The sequence below is a fragment of the Myxocyprinus asiaticus genome, chromosome 14 (assembly GCF_019703515.2).
Source record: "Myxocyprinus asiaticus isolate MX2 ecotype Aquarium Trade chromosome 14, UBuf_Myxa_2, whole genome shotgun sequence".
NCBI classification, from domain to species: domain Eukaryota; kingdom Metazoa; phylum Chordata; class Actinopteri; order Cypriniformes; family Catostomidae; genus Myxocyprinus; species Myxocyprinus asiaticus.
Window position 1 is genome coordinate 1,747,173 of NC_059357.1, and position 16,360 is coordinate 1,763,532.

Sequence of the window (16,360 nt, forward strand, 5' to 3'; positions counted from 1 at the left end):
GATTATTGGGGGTGTCAGGGGGTTACCTCCCCCCATCCCCCCTGGAATCTACACCCCTGCATTCAGCTATTAGTAGCCTATCTGTTCTCGATGGAACTCCCGCACTGTCAAGTGAAGCCGCGCAAAATCAGCTTCAGCAACACCAGTTTCGTCTCTCACAGGCTACTCTCTCATTTGTTTGGGTGTGAGATGATAAAATACAGACTGCATCTGATATAATACGGAATGCAATTCTGATCCCTTAAATACCGGATGTTACAGACTGTTGGCAACTGTTATGTGACACATGATGAAAGCAATCAACATGCTGACCTAACCGGCCCAATTTTTGAACGGCCCAGCGGGAATCCTCCTGATCATCCTGATTAGCCACTTGGGCCCTGCCACACCTATCATATTGCATCTGAAGACATGGATTTAACCACTGGAGTCTTATGGATTACATTTATGATGCCTTTATGTGCTTTTTGGACCTTCATAATTTTGGTACCCATTCACTTGCATTGTATGGACCTACTGAGCTGAAATATTATCCTAAAAAATCTTAATTTGTGTTCTGCAGAAGAAAGTCAAACACATCTGAGATGGCTTAAGGGTGAGTAAATGTTGAGAGAACTTTCATTTTTGTGTGAACTATAGTAAATTAAGTTGTTTTATGCATCAGGTCTTACAATTTCAAGGCAAGTTAAAATTGTGTTAAAAATGAAATAAAATAAAAATGGCGAATTGTCCAGTCTTCAGTTAAAAATGCTACACTAAACACACAAAACAGAGACACTTTAACTCATGATGGAAAGTACTTGGTCACCACTAGATGGCATAAGTAACTAAAATATTCAGCCTACAATAGAAAAATAACTACTGTCAACAGAACAGGGCAGAATGAAAGCTCCTTGTAATCTCAAAAAACAATTTACACACAATCACACCTATGATGAGGAGCACACCTTTACTTGACATCACTTCCTTTACCGCCCATCCGCACCTGTCAATCATCTGGGATTACCCAATCTGTCACTGTATGTTCAACTTCACTTAGTCTTTTCTTCTCTCTCCACATTGTATTATAACCATTGCTAAAAACAAACAGATTATTAATTCAATATCCTCACACAGGTGTGGAGCAGCTCTGTAAGTTAGATTGTGTTTTAAGAGACGTTTAGCACAGGGAACGGTTGTCTGTCTGAGGAGGAAATGGGGTCACACAGGTCTCTGGTGCATTTAGTCATTTACTCCAGGAGTTTATGAGTGACTAACACACTGGCTGAAGACAGGACGGGGATTTTCACAAGAATGAACGACTATTTTCTTTCAGGACTCTTCCTCTTCTCTGCACTCGACCTCCAGATGTGCTTCCTCAAATTATTTCTGTTCAACAACTATGACACATATTCTCCATGCCAGTGATGATAACCAAAGTAATAACAATAATACACAATATTAATTTACAAAATACAATAGAATACAGTAAGAATTCAATAAGACATTAATCAACATATTTACTTATAATAACTTGAATAATAATAATTTAATAATTAGATTTGTTTTCTAATAAAAAAGTTTTTAATTATTTTTCGAGAGGATATCCTAATGGCTTACATGCTGAAGTGTAATACTTAAGTGTTTTTTTTTTTTTCTTCAAATCAATAACTATGAGTAATAGTAATACTGATGCTTGACTTATATGAAAACTATAAATTAATACTTCCACTAAAGTCATCGTTTTCCATAGTATGCATTAATAGAGCGCAACAAACAAAATAAATAGTTTTAAATTTTTAAATACTTCTGAAACAAGGACAGCTGAAAAAGTGTGTGGGTACTGTTAGCCTCTATTTTTGTTGAAGGAAAATGTTGTTCTAGTGTGAATGAGAGGCATAAATGTAGCTTTTTCATTTTTGTATGATTAACATATTAGTGTGGACTTGGTCTAGATGTAAATGTCTCTACAGTTTTTGAATGCTAGTGAGATGATGAATTCAGACTCTAAAGTTACACACCCACATCTGACTTCAGTACAGAGACTAAAAAGACCTTATCTTAAAAAACAACAAGTTGCTCTAGTGTTAAAGGATGATGGTTTTGTGGGTGTCCTGTGTCTTTAAGTTGAGGAATGTGGGTTATGCGCGACCCGTGCCAGCTCTGAAACGGACAGGAATGTTGGCACATCACATTTTTCCCTGCAACTATGCACCAGGTGCAGGAAACACAGGATAAACAACACGAGTTTGCATTCGGGAGGAAAACGACGAGTAGGGCACTTTGCTCTTTCATATCTCATGAGATTTACTGGAATTATTAATTGTGTCAACTTTGTCATAGATGTGCCTCAAAATTCTTTTGGAGAAATAAAAATAAAACAAATGAGTCAATACAGTTGACATACAGTGAGAGTATGAAGCTACTAATGTGAGCAGCATATCAAAAATCATTTAGCCTTGGGAGAATTTGATGAGAAATGTTTGATATTGATATTGAGATGTCTGATCTTTGATTGCAGACATTCTGAACACAGTTTGAGACATTGTTGAGATCTCTTCTGAGATTACTGTGGTCTTTTTCTCAAGAGAAACACCTCTTTCATCTCATTGCTGTCTTGGAGAAACACTTGAGACATCAAAGAGATCTCATTTGTGATTTCTTTATCCTATGGGAGCATTTCAGGTGGATTTATAAACCCTCGACTCTAGACATGAGCTCATGAAGGGCGAGAATACAGGTGTGTGTTCACCCGACATCTAAACGCCCACTGCGACGGGTTCGTGTTGTTTTGATAACACAAAATACAAGCACATGTGTACAAACCCTACTGATGTCTGTAGAAAACAGATGACGGTCATTAAATGCGGTTTTAATGAGGTGTTGTGTTGACTCACTCAGTGCAGGTGCTGCTAAAAGTCCTGGAAAATAAAATAAACAACATTAAACTCCAGCAATCATCTTTCATCTGAGGGAACTTTAAAGGAAATGTGTAAACACAGATTAACTAACAGCAATATTTCAGTCAATCAGCCTTAACATGAGTCAGTATTCAACGTTACTTGTGTTTTCCAAGGCAAACATCACTAATACTGTTGCTCATATGCACTGTTTGGGTGCAACTAACTAAAAATAGCAACGCTACTAACTTAAAGCTGAAGTATGTTATATCTGCAACACTAGTGCCACCAAACGGAACTGCAAAAATAAATAATGTTTTCAAAACAGATTTCCGAATGAGCCCCTCAACTTCTGTTGTTCAAACAGCCAGATAGTCCCGCCCCCAACTCACGCCTTTGGTTGAGTATTGTTGTTGGGGTGGATCTAATCAGGTCGCTCAAAACAAACAGAGCAATTTTTATAGTGCCAAAGAGACACAGTGTTTACAGTTTTCAAGAAAACTGTCTCTGCATATTAAGCTTTGATAGAAGAATGTATTTTAACACTGAAAAAGTTACATACTTAAGCTTTTCTTTACTCAAGATAGCGCCGTGGATGGCTGCTTCGGTGTGGAGCTCTCTAGCATTTTTGTTACATTTGTTTGTTTGTCATGGTTTTTTTCACTCTTTCCCGATCAGTTTCACCAGGGATGAACTGCTGAATATTCGGCAGAGCATACCTGATAATTTTTTCCCAGTGTTTGATTCTTCTGACGTTTTATTAGACATCTTTGTTGGAGGCACAGTGGTGTTCTACAAGTGCTCCAAGAGACAAAAGTGAGGGAATCACGCCGGCACACTTGTGAAGCTTCATCAACGCAGCTTTAGGTCTCCGCTACAGAGTATTCATCTGGCGAATGTCCGCTCCCTCGCCAACAAAAGGGACAAACTGCTTCTGCTCACTCAAACAAATAAGGACTTTTCTAACTCCACTGCTCTGTGTTTCATGGAAACCTGGCTGAATGAAGCCAGCGCGCTACATCTGCCAGGCTTCCGGCTGTTCAGAGCGGATCGCATTGTGGAATCATTGGGGAAAACGAGAGGTGGCGGAACATGCTTTTACATCAACGAAAGTTGGTGTACAGATGTAACAGCATTGAACAAGATGTGCTGTCCTAATTTAGAAGTGATCTTCATCAACTGCAAACCTTTCTACTCACTGTGGGAGTTTTCCTCATTTATTGTGGTGAGTGTGTACATCCCGCCACAAGCATACGTGAATGCAGCGTTTCAACAGCTGGCTGATCACATCACAGACACGGAGAAACAACACCCGAACTCTCTTAACATTATTCTGGGAGATTTTAATAAAGCAAACCTCACCCGTGAACTGCCAAAATATAAACAACACATCACATGCCCCACCAGAGACAGAAATATACTGGACCACTGCTACACCACTGTAAAGAGTGCATATAGCTCTGTCTGGTTCATCTTCTACTGACCTACAAGCAGAAACTAAAATCAGCTAAGCCTGTAGTAAGGAGTTTAAAGAGATGGACTAATGAAGCAGAGATAGAACTGCAAGCCTGCTTTAACTGCACTGATTGGAGTGTTTTTGAAGCTGCAGCCACAGACCTGGACAAGCTCACAGATACTGTGACAACATAAATCAGTTTCTGTGAGAATATGTGCATCCCTACTAGGACATTTTTATCATTCAATAACTACAAACCATGGTTTAAAGGAAAACCCAGACAGCTTCGTCATGCCAAAGAGGATGTTTACAGAAGTGGGGATAAAATATTATACAACCAGGCCAGAAACATGCTGACTAAAGAAATCAGAATGGCTAAAAGAAACTACTCTGAAAAGCTGAAAAAACAGTTTTCAGCCAACGATCCTGCATCTGTGTGGAAAGGCCTGAAAAGCATTACCAAGTATAAGACATCTCACCCTCGCTCTCTAGAGAATCAACAAATGGTTGATGAACTAAATGTGTTTTACTGCAGGTTTGAAAAGCACTTATATTCTGTGAGGAGAATGTGAGCCAGGTCTTTCAGAAACAAAAGACTAGGAAAGCTTCAGGCCCAGACGGTTTCTCACCTGCCTGTCTGAATGTCTGCACTGACCAACTGGCTCTATCTTCACACAGATCTTCAATAGATCACTGGAGAAGTGTGAAGTTCCCTGCTGCTTCAAACGCTCCACCATCATTCTGGTCTACAAAAACCCCAGAATCACAGGACTTAATGACTACAGACCTGTCGCTATCAAATCTGTGGTCAGGAAGTCATTTGAGGGACTGGTTTTGGCCTACCTCATGGACATCACTGGACCCCCGCAGTTTGCTTACCGAGAAAACAGGTCTGTGAATGATGCTGTCAACATTGGGCTGCATTATATCCTGCAACACCTCCATAGACCTGGGACTTATGCCATGATCCTATTTGTGAACTTCAGTTCAGCCTTCAATACCATCAAGCCTTATCTTCTCTCAACCAAACTGACCCAGCTATCCATGCCAACCACAATCTGTTGGTGGATCAAAAGCTTTCTGACAGATAGGCAGCAGCTAGTGAGACTGGGGAAAATCACATCCGGGACCCTCATTATTAGCACTGGTGCTCCTCAGAAATGCATTCTCTCTCCACTGCTTTTCTCCCCGTACATGAATGACTGCACTGCAAAGGACCCCACTGTCATGCTCCTGAAGTTGGCAGATGACACCACGGTCATTGGCCTCATCCACGACAGTGACGAGTGTGCATCCAGAAGGGAGGATGTACAGCTGGCTGTCTGGTGTGGTCACAACAACCTTGAGCTGAACACGATCAAAACAGTGGAGATGATAGTGGACTTCAGGAGAACCCCCCCTCCCCCCCCCTCCCCAAGTCATCCTGAACAGCACTGTGACAGCAGTTGAGTCGTTCAGGTTCCTGGGCTCTACCATCTCTCAGGACCTGAAGTGGAACACCCACATAAACTCCATTGTGAAGGATGTTGTACTTCCTTTGCCAGCTGAGGAAGTTCAACCTGCCACTGGAGCTGCTGACTCAGTTCTACTCAGCCGTCATTGAGTCTGTCCTGTGTACATCTATAACTGTCTGGTGTGGTTAAGCCACCAAATCAGACAGAAGGAAACTACAACAGATGGTCAGGACTGCTGAGATGATTTATTGGTGCCCCCCTGCCCACCCTCCAAGACCTGTACGTCTCCAGAGTGAGGAAATGTGCAAGTAGAATCACTCTGGACCCCACAGACCCTGCCCACTCCCTTTTTGAACTGTTGCCCTCTGGCTGGCAATAAAGAGCACTCAGCGCCAGGACAACCAGGCACAATAACAGTTTTTACCCTCAGGCCATTTACCACATGAACAATTAACTGCCTTCAGGACTCCTATAGTGGAATAATGTATAAATATGTCATGTACATATGTAAAATCACTCATATTTAATTCAATAACTGTACATACCCCTACGTTGCACATATATTACCACTTGCACATGTACATATTCCATTCTATGTTATTTGTCCTATTTATTTGCATGCCTATTTATACTGTTTCCCTGTTTTATATTCTGTGTCTCACTGTAATGTTCTGTGTGCACTTGCTTGCTTGTTTCTCCTATCACTAAAAAAAATTCCTCGTGTACGTGAGCACACTTGGCAATAAAGCTCATTCTGATTCTGATTCTGATTCTTTAAATACATTTTTGTATTTTAATGTGAACGCAGCAATGGAGCCAAGGGAGTAACCAAACTGCTCATCTAAACCATCCTCTCTATTGCTTATGTAGTGCTGGGAAAAACAAATTGTTTAGGTGAATTGGTTCTTCCGGAGAGTTCATCTAAATGAACCGATTAAAATAAACAATTCACCTATCTATAGCCAGTGCTAGGTAGTAATGGATTACATGTAATATGGATTATTTAATCAGATTACAAAAATCAAGTACATGTAATTAGATTAGATTATATTTTTAAATACTTGTAATTAGATGACAGTTACTTTTTATGGATTACATGATTACACATTAATCAGCCAAAGGTAGTAAGTTGTTCATAATGTATTGATTCCTCTTAGTCTTCTTTTTAAATAATTTTAATTTTTAATTCTAAATTGCACCCACAGACCTTATACTAGCATCATCCATAATTACACTGAAGATGGATCAGTTTTAAATTTGTGAATTGCTTTTGTACTCGACTTCAAAAATTTACATGAATGCTCTTTTACGCCACCTTTTTAATTTTTAAAAAAAGTTTTATTTTATTTTGCATGTGTGATGTTAATTCACAAATATAACTGTTCTGATCTTTTATCATGCATGAATGGCATTTGAAATGCCAAAATTGCCGGAGCAAGAACATTTTAAAGAGTAAAACACGTACACAAAAATCATATCAATTCTCATATTTTAATCCATTAGGTAAATTTTCTTTAATGCATTTAAGCAATAATTTCAAAATGGTGCAATTTCATTCTACTCAAACAAACTAGAATAAGATCAGGAGTAATCCAAAAGCAATCAGATTAGATTACTTTAAAAACTTAATCCAAGAGATTACATTAATACCTACATTTTTTGTCATGTAATTTTTAATCAGTACAAGATTACAATTCAGAAGTAATGTACCCAGCATTTTCTTTATAATTGGGATCTAAGATTCATTTTAGTGAGTTGGTTCGTTCAGAAGGTTCATGTAAATTAACTAGTTCACATAAATGGTTCACTGAATCACTTGAGCCTCCCACAGCCTTAAAGGAACCTTATTTTTATGAAGTGAAATATTTACCGTAGTTAATTACTGCTGTTTATCAAATATTTCGACTCAGTTATATAAAAAGGGTGTTTTTATTTTTTATTTTATTAGTGTATATTAAGTAGAAATGTATAGTTACTGTAGATAGAGCTTTAATTGTTGGTGACTTCAACATTCACATAGATAATGAAAATGACACATTGGGATTAGCATTTATCGATTTTCTCAACTCTCTTGGAGTCAGACAAAATGTGACAAGACCAGCTCATCGCCATAATCATACACTAGATTTAATTCTGTCATATGGAGTTGATGTTGATACTATAGAAATTCTACCGCAGAGCGATGACATCTCAGATCATTACCTTGTCTCTTGTATGCTGCGATCTGCTAATGTCACTCAATCTATACCATGCCATCTTTCAGGTAGAACTATTCTTTTGACCACTAAAGTTAGCTTCACAAAAAATCTTCCAGAATTGTCTCACATACTCAGTAAGTCAAAAAGTCAAGAAGAACTTGATGTAATAACAGAAAATATAAATACAGTCTTCTCTAGCACTCTTGATAGTGTCACCCCCCTTCGATTAAAGAAAATTCAAGAAAAAAGCCCCGCACCATGGTACAATGATCACACTCACGCTCTCAAGAGAGCAGCTCGAAAAATGGAGCATAAGTAGAAAAATACAATATTAGAAGTATTTCGCGGTGCATGGAAGGATAGTGTCTGAAGCTACGGACAGGCACTAAAAGCTGCCAGGACAGTATATTTAACAAACTCATAGAAAATAACCACAACAATCCTAGGTGTTTATTCAGTACTGTGGCTAAATTGGTTAGGAATAAAGCCTTGACTGAACCAGATATTCCATCGCAGCACAATAGTAATGACTGCATGAATTTTTTTACTGATAAAATAGATATCATCAGAAATAAAATTGGAATTATGCAATCAACAGTCACAGCACCTCAGAAAACTGTGTCTCATAATTTTCCTCACGTGCAACTTCAATCCTTCGCTGTCATATGTCATGAAGAGCTAACAAAATTTATCAAAAGTCACAACATGTATGTTAGATCCAATACCAACTAAGCTCTTAAAAGAGGTATTCCCTGTAATCTCAGAACCTCTTCTTAATATTATTAACTCCTCACTATCCTTAGGACATGTCACAAGAAACTTTAAAATGGCAGTTATCAAACCGCTAATTAAGAAGCCACAGCTTGATCCTGGAGATTTAGCTAATTATAGACTGATTTCAAATCTCCCATTTATGTCAAAAATATTAGAAAAGGTAGTGTCCTACCAACTATGTTCATTTCTACAGAGAAATGGTATATATGAACAATTTCAGTCAGGATTTAGGCTCCATCGCAGTACAGAGTCTGCACTTATCAGAGTTACAAATGACTTGCTCTTGTAATCTAATCACGGCTGCATTTCTCTTCTTGTGCTTTTTGATCTTAGTGTTGCCTTTGAAACGATAGATCATGATATTCTTTTGAATAGGCTAGAGAATTATGTGGTCAAAAATATTGGCACCCTTGGTAAATATGAGCAAAGAAGGCTGTGAAAAATATTTCTTTATTGTTTATCCTTTTGATTTTTCATTCAAAATATTCACAAAAATATATCCTCTAATGATATCAAATAATTGCAAACACAACACAAGCTTTATAAAAAAAAATGTTGGCACAATTATTGGCACCCCTAGAAATTCTTATGAGTAAAATCTATCTGAAGTATATTCATATTCATATTTTACATTTTTTAGTACACCTGGGTGACTAAGAACATGAAATTGTTCAGCAATGACCTGCTTTAGAGGGGTATAAATATGAAATAACACACAAGCCAAATTCCCTTAGTCATCCATCACAATGGGTAAGACCAAAGAATAAAGTTATGATGTGCGGCAAAAGGTTGTTGAGCTTCACAAAATGGAAAATGGCTATAAGAAAGTAGCTAAAGCATTTCCACCATCAGGGCAATAATTAAGATGTTCCGATCAACTGGAGATGTTAAGAATTGACCCGGTGAGGAGTATGGTTCGATTGGCCAAAAATTCTCCAAGGATCACAGCTGGAGAATTGCAAAAATCAGTTGGGTCTTGGGGTCAGAAAGTCTAAAACTACAATCAGACGTCACCTACATCACAACAAGTTGTTTGGAAGGGTTTCAAGAAAAAAGCCTCTGCTCTCATCCAACAACAAACTCAAGCATCTTCAGTTTGCCAGACACTACTGGAACTTCAAATGGGACCAGGTTCTATGGTCAGATAAATAAAAAATAGAGCTTTTTGGCAGCAAACACCAGAGATGGGTTTGGTGCACACAGAGAGGTAGCCATATGGAAAAATACCTTATGGCCACGGTTAAATATGGTGGTGGATCTTTAACATTGTGGGGCTGTTTTTATGCCAGAGGTCCTGGACATCTTGTTCTGATACATGGCATCATGGACTCTATCATATACCAACAGATACTAAATAAAAACCTGACTGCCTCAGCCAGAAAGCTTAAAATGGACCCTGTTTGGATCTTCCAGCAAGACAATGATCCAAAACACACATCAAAATCACCACAAAAATGGTTCACTGACCACAAAGTCAAGGTTCTGCCATGGCCATCCCAGTATCCTGACCTGAAGTGGGGTGAACTGAAGAGGAGAGTTCACCATGTGGATTTCAGTATTTGAAGGATCTGGAGAGATTCTGTATGGAGGAATGGTCTCAGATCACTTGCCATGTGTTCTCCAACCACATTATGCATTACAAGAGAAGACTCAGAGCTATTATCTTGGCAAAGGGATGTTGCACAAAGTATTGAATAAATCAATTATTGCTAAGTAACGACACATGCTCTCTGTTGCTGATGCCAAAAAATGAATTCGTGCGTTCATGACCTCAAGACTAGATTATTGTAATGCGTTACTGGGAGGATGTCCAGCAAGTTCAATAAATAAACTTCAATTGGTTCAAAATACAGCTGCCAGAGTGCTGACTAGAACCAAGAAATATGATCATATTAGCCCCATTTTATCGATGTTACATTGGATACCTGTTAAATTTTGGATTAATTTTAAAATTCTGTTAACTACATATAAAGCTTTGAATGGTCTATCTCCACAGTACTTAAATGACCTTCTAACATGCTATATTCCATCACGTTCAATATGATCTCAAAATTCTGGCCTGTTAATAGTTCCAAGAATATCAAAATCCACAAAAGGAAGCGGATCCTTTTCCTGTTTGGCTCCTAAACTATGGAATAGTCTCCCTCACACTGTTTGGGATGCATACACACTCACTCAGTTTAAGTCTAGACTAAAGACTCATCTATTTAGCCAGATATACACCTAATTTATTCTTCACCACACAATTAGGCTGCTTTAGTTAGGACTGCCGGAACCAGAAACATTTCTCAGAAACATTTCTCATAATCTATAACTCTGCAATAAATTGAATGGCATCTACGCTAATACTATTCTTTTTGTTTCCCTGTCTCAATCCCGGGATTCACATCCCGAGGTTACCAGAGCCGGCCAGATCCAGCTCCGTTCCTGCTTGGTGTCGGACTCCACTGCTACATGTCTCTGAGTGATGACGACAAACTTCAGCCGGCACTAGCCAGACATCACTTCAGTCTTTTGACTTCAGAGGATGAACTGATGCCAACTCCAACTGTAAGACATCGGATACTTCATATGCCATTGCCTGAACCTTGGATTTAGGATGGACCCCACCGAACCTCACCAACATGACCTGCCTGTTGAACTGCGATGCACCTAACTGATCTCTGCTTACATTGGTCTAATGATGGACTACACTCTTAAAATGGAATACACAGACTATCAATTAATTGCTAACAAAAGCCTTAATCAGCCATCTAACAAAGGACAATGCATCTAGATGAACTTCAAAGACATTAGTCATTAATCTAACAGTTCTTACAAAATCTTTGATTAAATACTGTCCCTAAACACTTACTTAGTTTAATAATTTTAAACCATGACTTGCACTGCACACAAATAACTAATATCGGTATTATATTCATGATGTTAGTCAGAGGGGAACTGGCCCCCACAGTGAGCCTGGTTTCTCCCAAGGTTATTTTCCTCCATTAACCAACATCTTATGGAGTTTTGTGTTCCTTCCTTGCTTCAGCTTGCTCACTGGGGCTATAAATACAATTATTATTTAATTACTTATTTTTATACACAATTTACAATCATATTTAATCAAACTACACAATGATGACTCTAAGACTTTATAGATATTACGGTTTGCATTTTCTGCTTAAGCATGATTTCCTGTAAAGCTGCTTTGAAACAATTTTTGTTGTGAAAAGCACTATATAAATAAAAATGACGACTTGTATACGTATATAAATTTTCATGTTTTCACCCTACTTGTTTATTGTCACCCTATAACTATATAATCAGAACTTCTGACTGCAGAATAATATGATCTGATTATTATATATTTTAGATATTTTCTTCTTTAAATATCTTCAATGTAATTCCCTACTTTTTTCTAGTAACTTGTAGTGTAGTGTATATGTTTATGGATTTGTCTTAGTTTCATTGTTGGCACAGTCCCAACTAACAATTTTTGGTTCCCTGCAACATTCTGGGAACATTAATTTGTGGTTATAAAAAAATAAAACCTCAAGAGAACATTCCTTGAATGTTAGGAATTGGTTCCAAAAAAATAACCAAATGGGAACCATTTACTAATGTTAGCAGAACTTTCTATGTGTTTTGTCTTTGTAAGTAAAGACATGAATTATATCTCCTGATTTCCCAATACACAAAAATACATTGAAGATTTGCAGAGACTTATGATTGTTTGATTGCTCAGCTGCAGCTTGAATCTTTCAATACCAGAAGCCTGAGATAAAATAATTTTAAAATATGATTCATCGTGAGTCACGTCAAGGAGCAAGAGATTGCAAGTTCATATGAAGCGTTTAATAGCATGAGAGGGACATGTACATCAAGCAGACCAGGTGAACTTCATTCTTTAAACATAATTTACTGCCATTCTTTCATACTGACACCAAAAGTGGCATCAACACCAACTGTACATCACACACACACAAATGTTGTTACAAATGTCGTCCAGTGAGTCACCTCTCGCTGGCCATGTGCTGCCACTGTATGGGTGGAAGCGTGTGTGTGTTTGTGTGTGTTTTTGGGAGACACCCAACACAAGTCGTGGTCATTGTGGATAAATCATCCACGGCAACAGGACACTGCTGCTATTGTTAAGACGTTCAGTCCATAAAGACACCCGAAAGCCAACACAATCACACAAACACTCAAAAGATATTTAGCCAAATTTGTGAGATTTACACATTTCAATTGTGTCAAATTTCCATCAAACTGAAATGAGTAATTTTTAACAAAATTCAATCTATAAAACTTATTTAAGATTACTCAGTTCAGTTTAATGTAAATTTGTTATACAATTGAAAGGAAAATAGACTGCAATATTTTGAACGTGTGCTGAAAACATTAGTTTCCATTTGTATGAAATTAATCCATATGTAGGACGTCACATGACGGCCTGGGTGTGTTACGAGCAGAATGAAATGTGGGTGCACATGTTTTATGAAACTTCAATTTATTTTGACCTCACATTTACTTTTAGTTCAATGGGTTTTACCAATGGGTTAGGTCAGAAACATACTTTACACAAGTACTGTATGTGTACACAAATGCGCGCACTTGGCCAATGCATTGCCAATGCGTGGTCATGTTGAACATGCTTTACATGCGTTCTTGCATTATTGTGCTGGTAACAAACCACAGAACTCAAGGGGGGTGATAGAGTTACGTTTGAAAGAGGATGCGTTATTAATCAGGTTATAAAAAGAGCTTGCGTTCTCATAAAGAGTGGCTGAGTTTGGAATGACATACTACCCATACTACTCTTACTACTTCTGCCATACCTGTATATGTCTATGGCAGAAATAGTAAGAGTAGTATGGTAGTATGCATTTGGAACTCGGCCAGTATGTTTTGACCTTTAGGCTTTAAACATGTTATTTACAATACATCAATTCAAAAGCAAGCATGTGATGAAGTGTTGGCATAAACTGTCTACTTCTACAGTTCGTTTTCTAGACAGAGGAAAGTATGTTCCTGGCTTTGGTGTACCTAGGTGTCGACAATTCAGCCAACGAAACATTAAAAATATGGCTTTATTGATATAAATATAACACTGGATAATACAGCAAATTGAACAGATTTTTTCATGTCTGTCAAATTAAACAGAGTTCGTCCTGACTAAGGTACATAATCATAACAACAAAAACTGCAACATAAAATCAAGAAGTAAATACAGGTGAAAATTTACAGTAACAAATAGTAATAGTGGAAAGAAAAAGTTTGTGAACCCTTTTGAAATTGCCTGCATTTATGTATAAATTTGTCTTAAAATCTGGTTTGGTCTTCATCTAAGTTACAATAATGAACAAACACAATTTTTTTTTTTAACTAATAACACACAATTGTATTGTTCTTGTACATACTGAATACAGCATTCAAAAATTCAAGGTGTAGGTTGGAAAAAGTAAGTAGACCCCCTAGGCTAATGACGTCAACAAAAGCTAATTAGAGTCAGGGGTTGGCAAACCTGGCATCCAATTAATGAAACGAGATAGGAAGTGTGGGTTAGAGCTACTTTGACTTATAAAAACCACTCAAACATTTTGAGTTTGCTATTCACATGAAGCATCTTCTGACGTGGCCTATGCCTCGCAAAAAAGAGATCTCAGAAAACCTACAATCAAGAATTGTTTCTTTACATAAAGCTGAAAAGGGTTACAACTTATCTCGAAGAGCTTTGATATTCATCTGTCCACAGTTAGACAAATTATCTATAAATGGAGACGATTTAGTACTATAGGTACTCTCACTAGAAGTGGCCGTCCAGTCAAGATGACTCAAAGGGCACACCGCTGAATGCTCAATGAGGTAAAAAATAACACTAGAGTGACAGATAAAGACTTGAAGGAATCATTGGAACTGGTTAACATCTCTGTTCATGAGTCTACTATACAGAAAATATTAAACAGGCATGTGTCCATGGCAGGAAACCACGAAGGAAGCTGCTGCATTCCAACAAAAACATTGCTGCATGCCTGAATTTTGTGACACTTCACAATGTTGTGGACTGATGAAACTAAAACTGAATTGTTTGGTAAGAACAAGCAGCACTACGTATGGCATAAAAAAGGGCACCGCATACCGACATGAAAACATCATCCCAGTACGGTGGAGGGAGCATCATGATTTGGGGCAGCTTTGCTGCTTCGGGGCCTGGACTGCTTGCCATCATCAAGGGAAAAATTAATTCCCAAGATTTTCAAGATAATGTCAGGGTCTCTGTGCGCCAGCTGAAGCTCAGTAGAAGTTGGGTGATGCAGCAGGACAATGACCATAAACATCAAAGTTAATCCACTACAGAATGGCATAAAAAAACAGAAACCCAGACCTTAACCCAATAGAGATGCTGTGGAATGACCTCAAGAGAGCCGTTCACACCAGACATCCTAAGAATATGGCTGAGCTGAAGCAGTTCTGTAAGGAATAATGGTCTAAAATTCCTTCTGAATGCTGTGCAGGTCTAATCCATAGATACGTAAATGCTTGGTTGAGGTTATTGCTGCCAAAGGAGGATCGACCAGATATTAATCCAAGGGTTCACTTACTTTTTCCACAGCACAGTGAATGTTTAATGGGATGTGTTCTAATAAAGACATGAAAGATTATAATTGTTTGTGTGTTGTTAGCTTAAGCACATTGTGTTTGTCTATATGAAGATGAGATCATATTTTATGACCAATTAATACAGAAAACCAGCTTGTTCCAAAGGGTTCACATAATTTTTCTCGCCACTGTACATGACTCATCCAGAACAGTAACTGACAGTCACACGGATATCTGAAAAACTTCTGTGTCTTTAAATCTTTGCATTCGCTGTAGTCTCAGAAGCTAGATTAGGTTAGAAGACATTTTAACTAGCCAAAGCTTTTCACTTGGCCTGTCAATCGATTAAAATGTTTTAACAGAATTAACTTCGTTATGCTGATTAATTAATCGAATTAATCACAATTATACATTCTTCACCACCTGGACAGACATTTGGTCAACACAAAAGTTCTAAACATAAATAACTAAATAATTCATTTTCTGTTATAGCATAATTTCATGTACAGCTGCTTTGCAAAAACGCCTGTTGTGAAAAGCGCTATACAAATACATTTGACTTGACTTGATTTGACTCAATACACACCACAAAGAAATTACTGACACAGCGCAGCCAAAACATCCACTGCTCAGGGACACAAACCATCCTGAGCCCCACCCACAGAGTGTTCAACAGCTGGACTGTGACAAATTAGAACGGCTCCAAGATACAGGACCAAAGGATGAATTCCTGGAAGAAAGCCAAGGAAGCCAAGATAACATAATTCAGCCTCCAGAAACACCAGAGCCAAAGTCCGTCTCAACTCACACTCTCTTCCTCTCACCAACATCACCTCTTCTGAGCTCCTCAAAGAAAATGGAGTAACTAGTGTTTGCTGGAACAAAGCTCTCCCACTCCATTGCTGTGAGCCCCCAGATATCAGTCAAAAAACAGAGAGCTCTCCGGCCACTGCCACAATGCCAGGGACCTTACCGTCCTTCATCTGCTCTGGGTGAGCAGCAAACAACTGATAACAA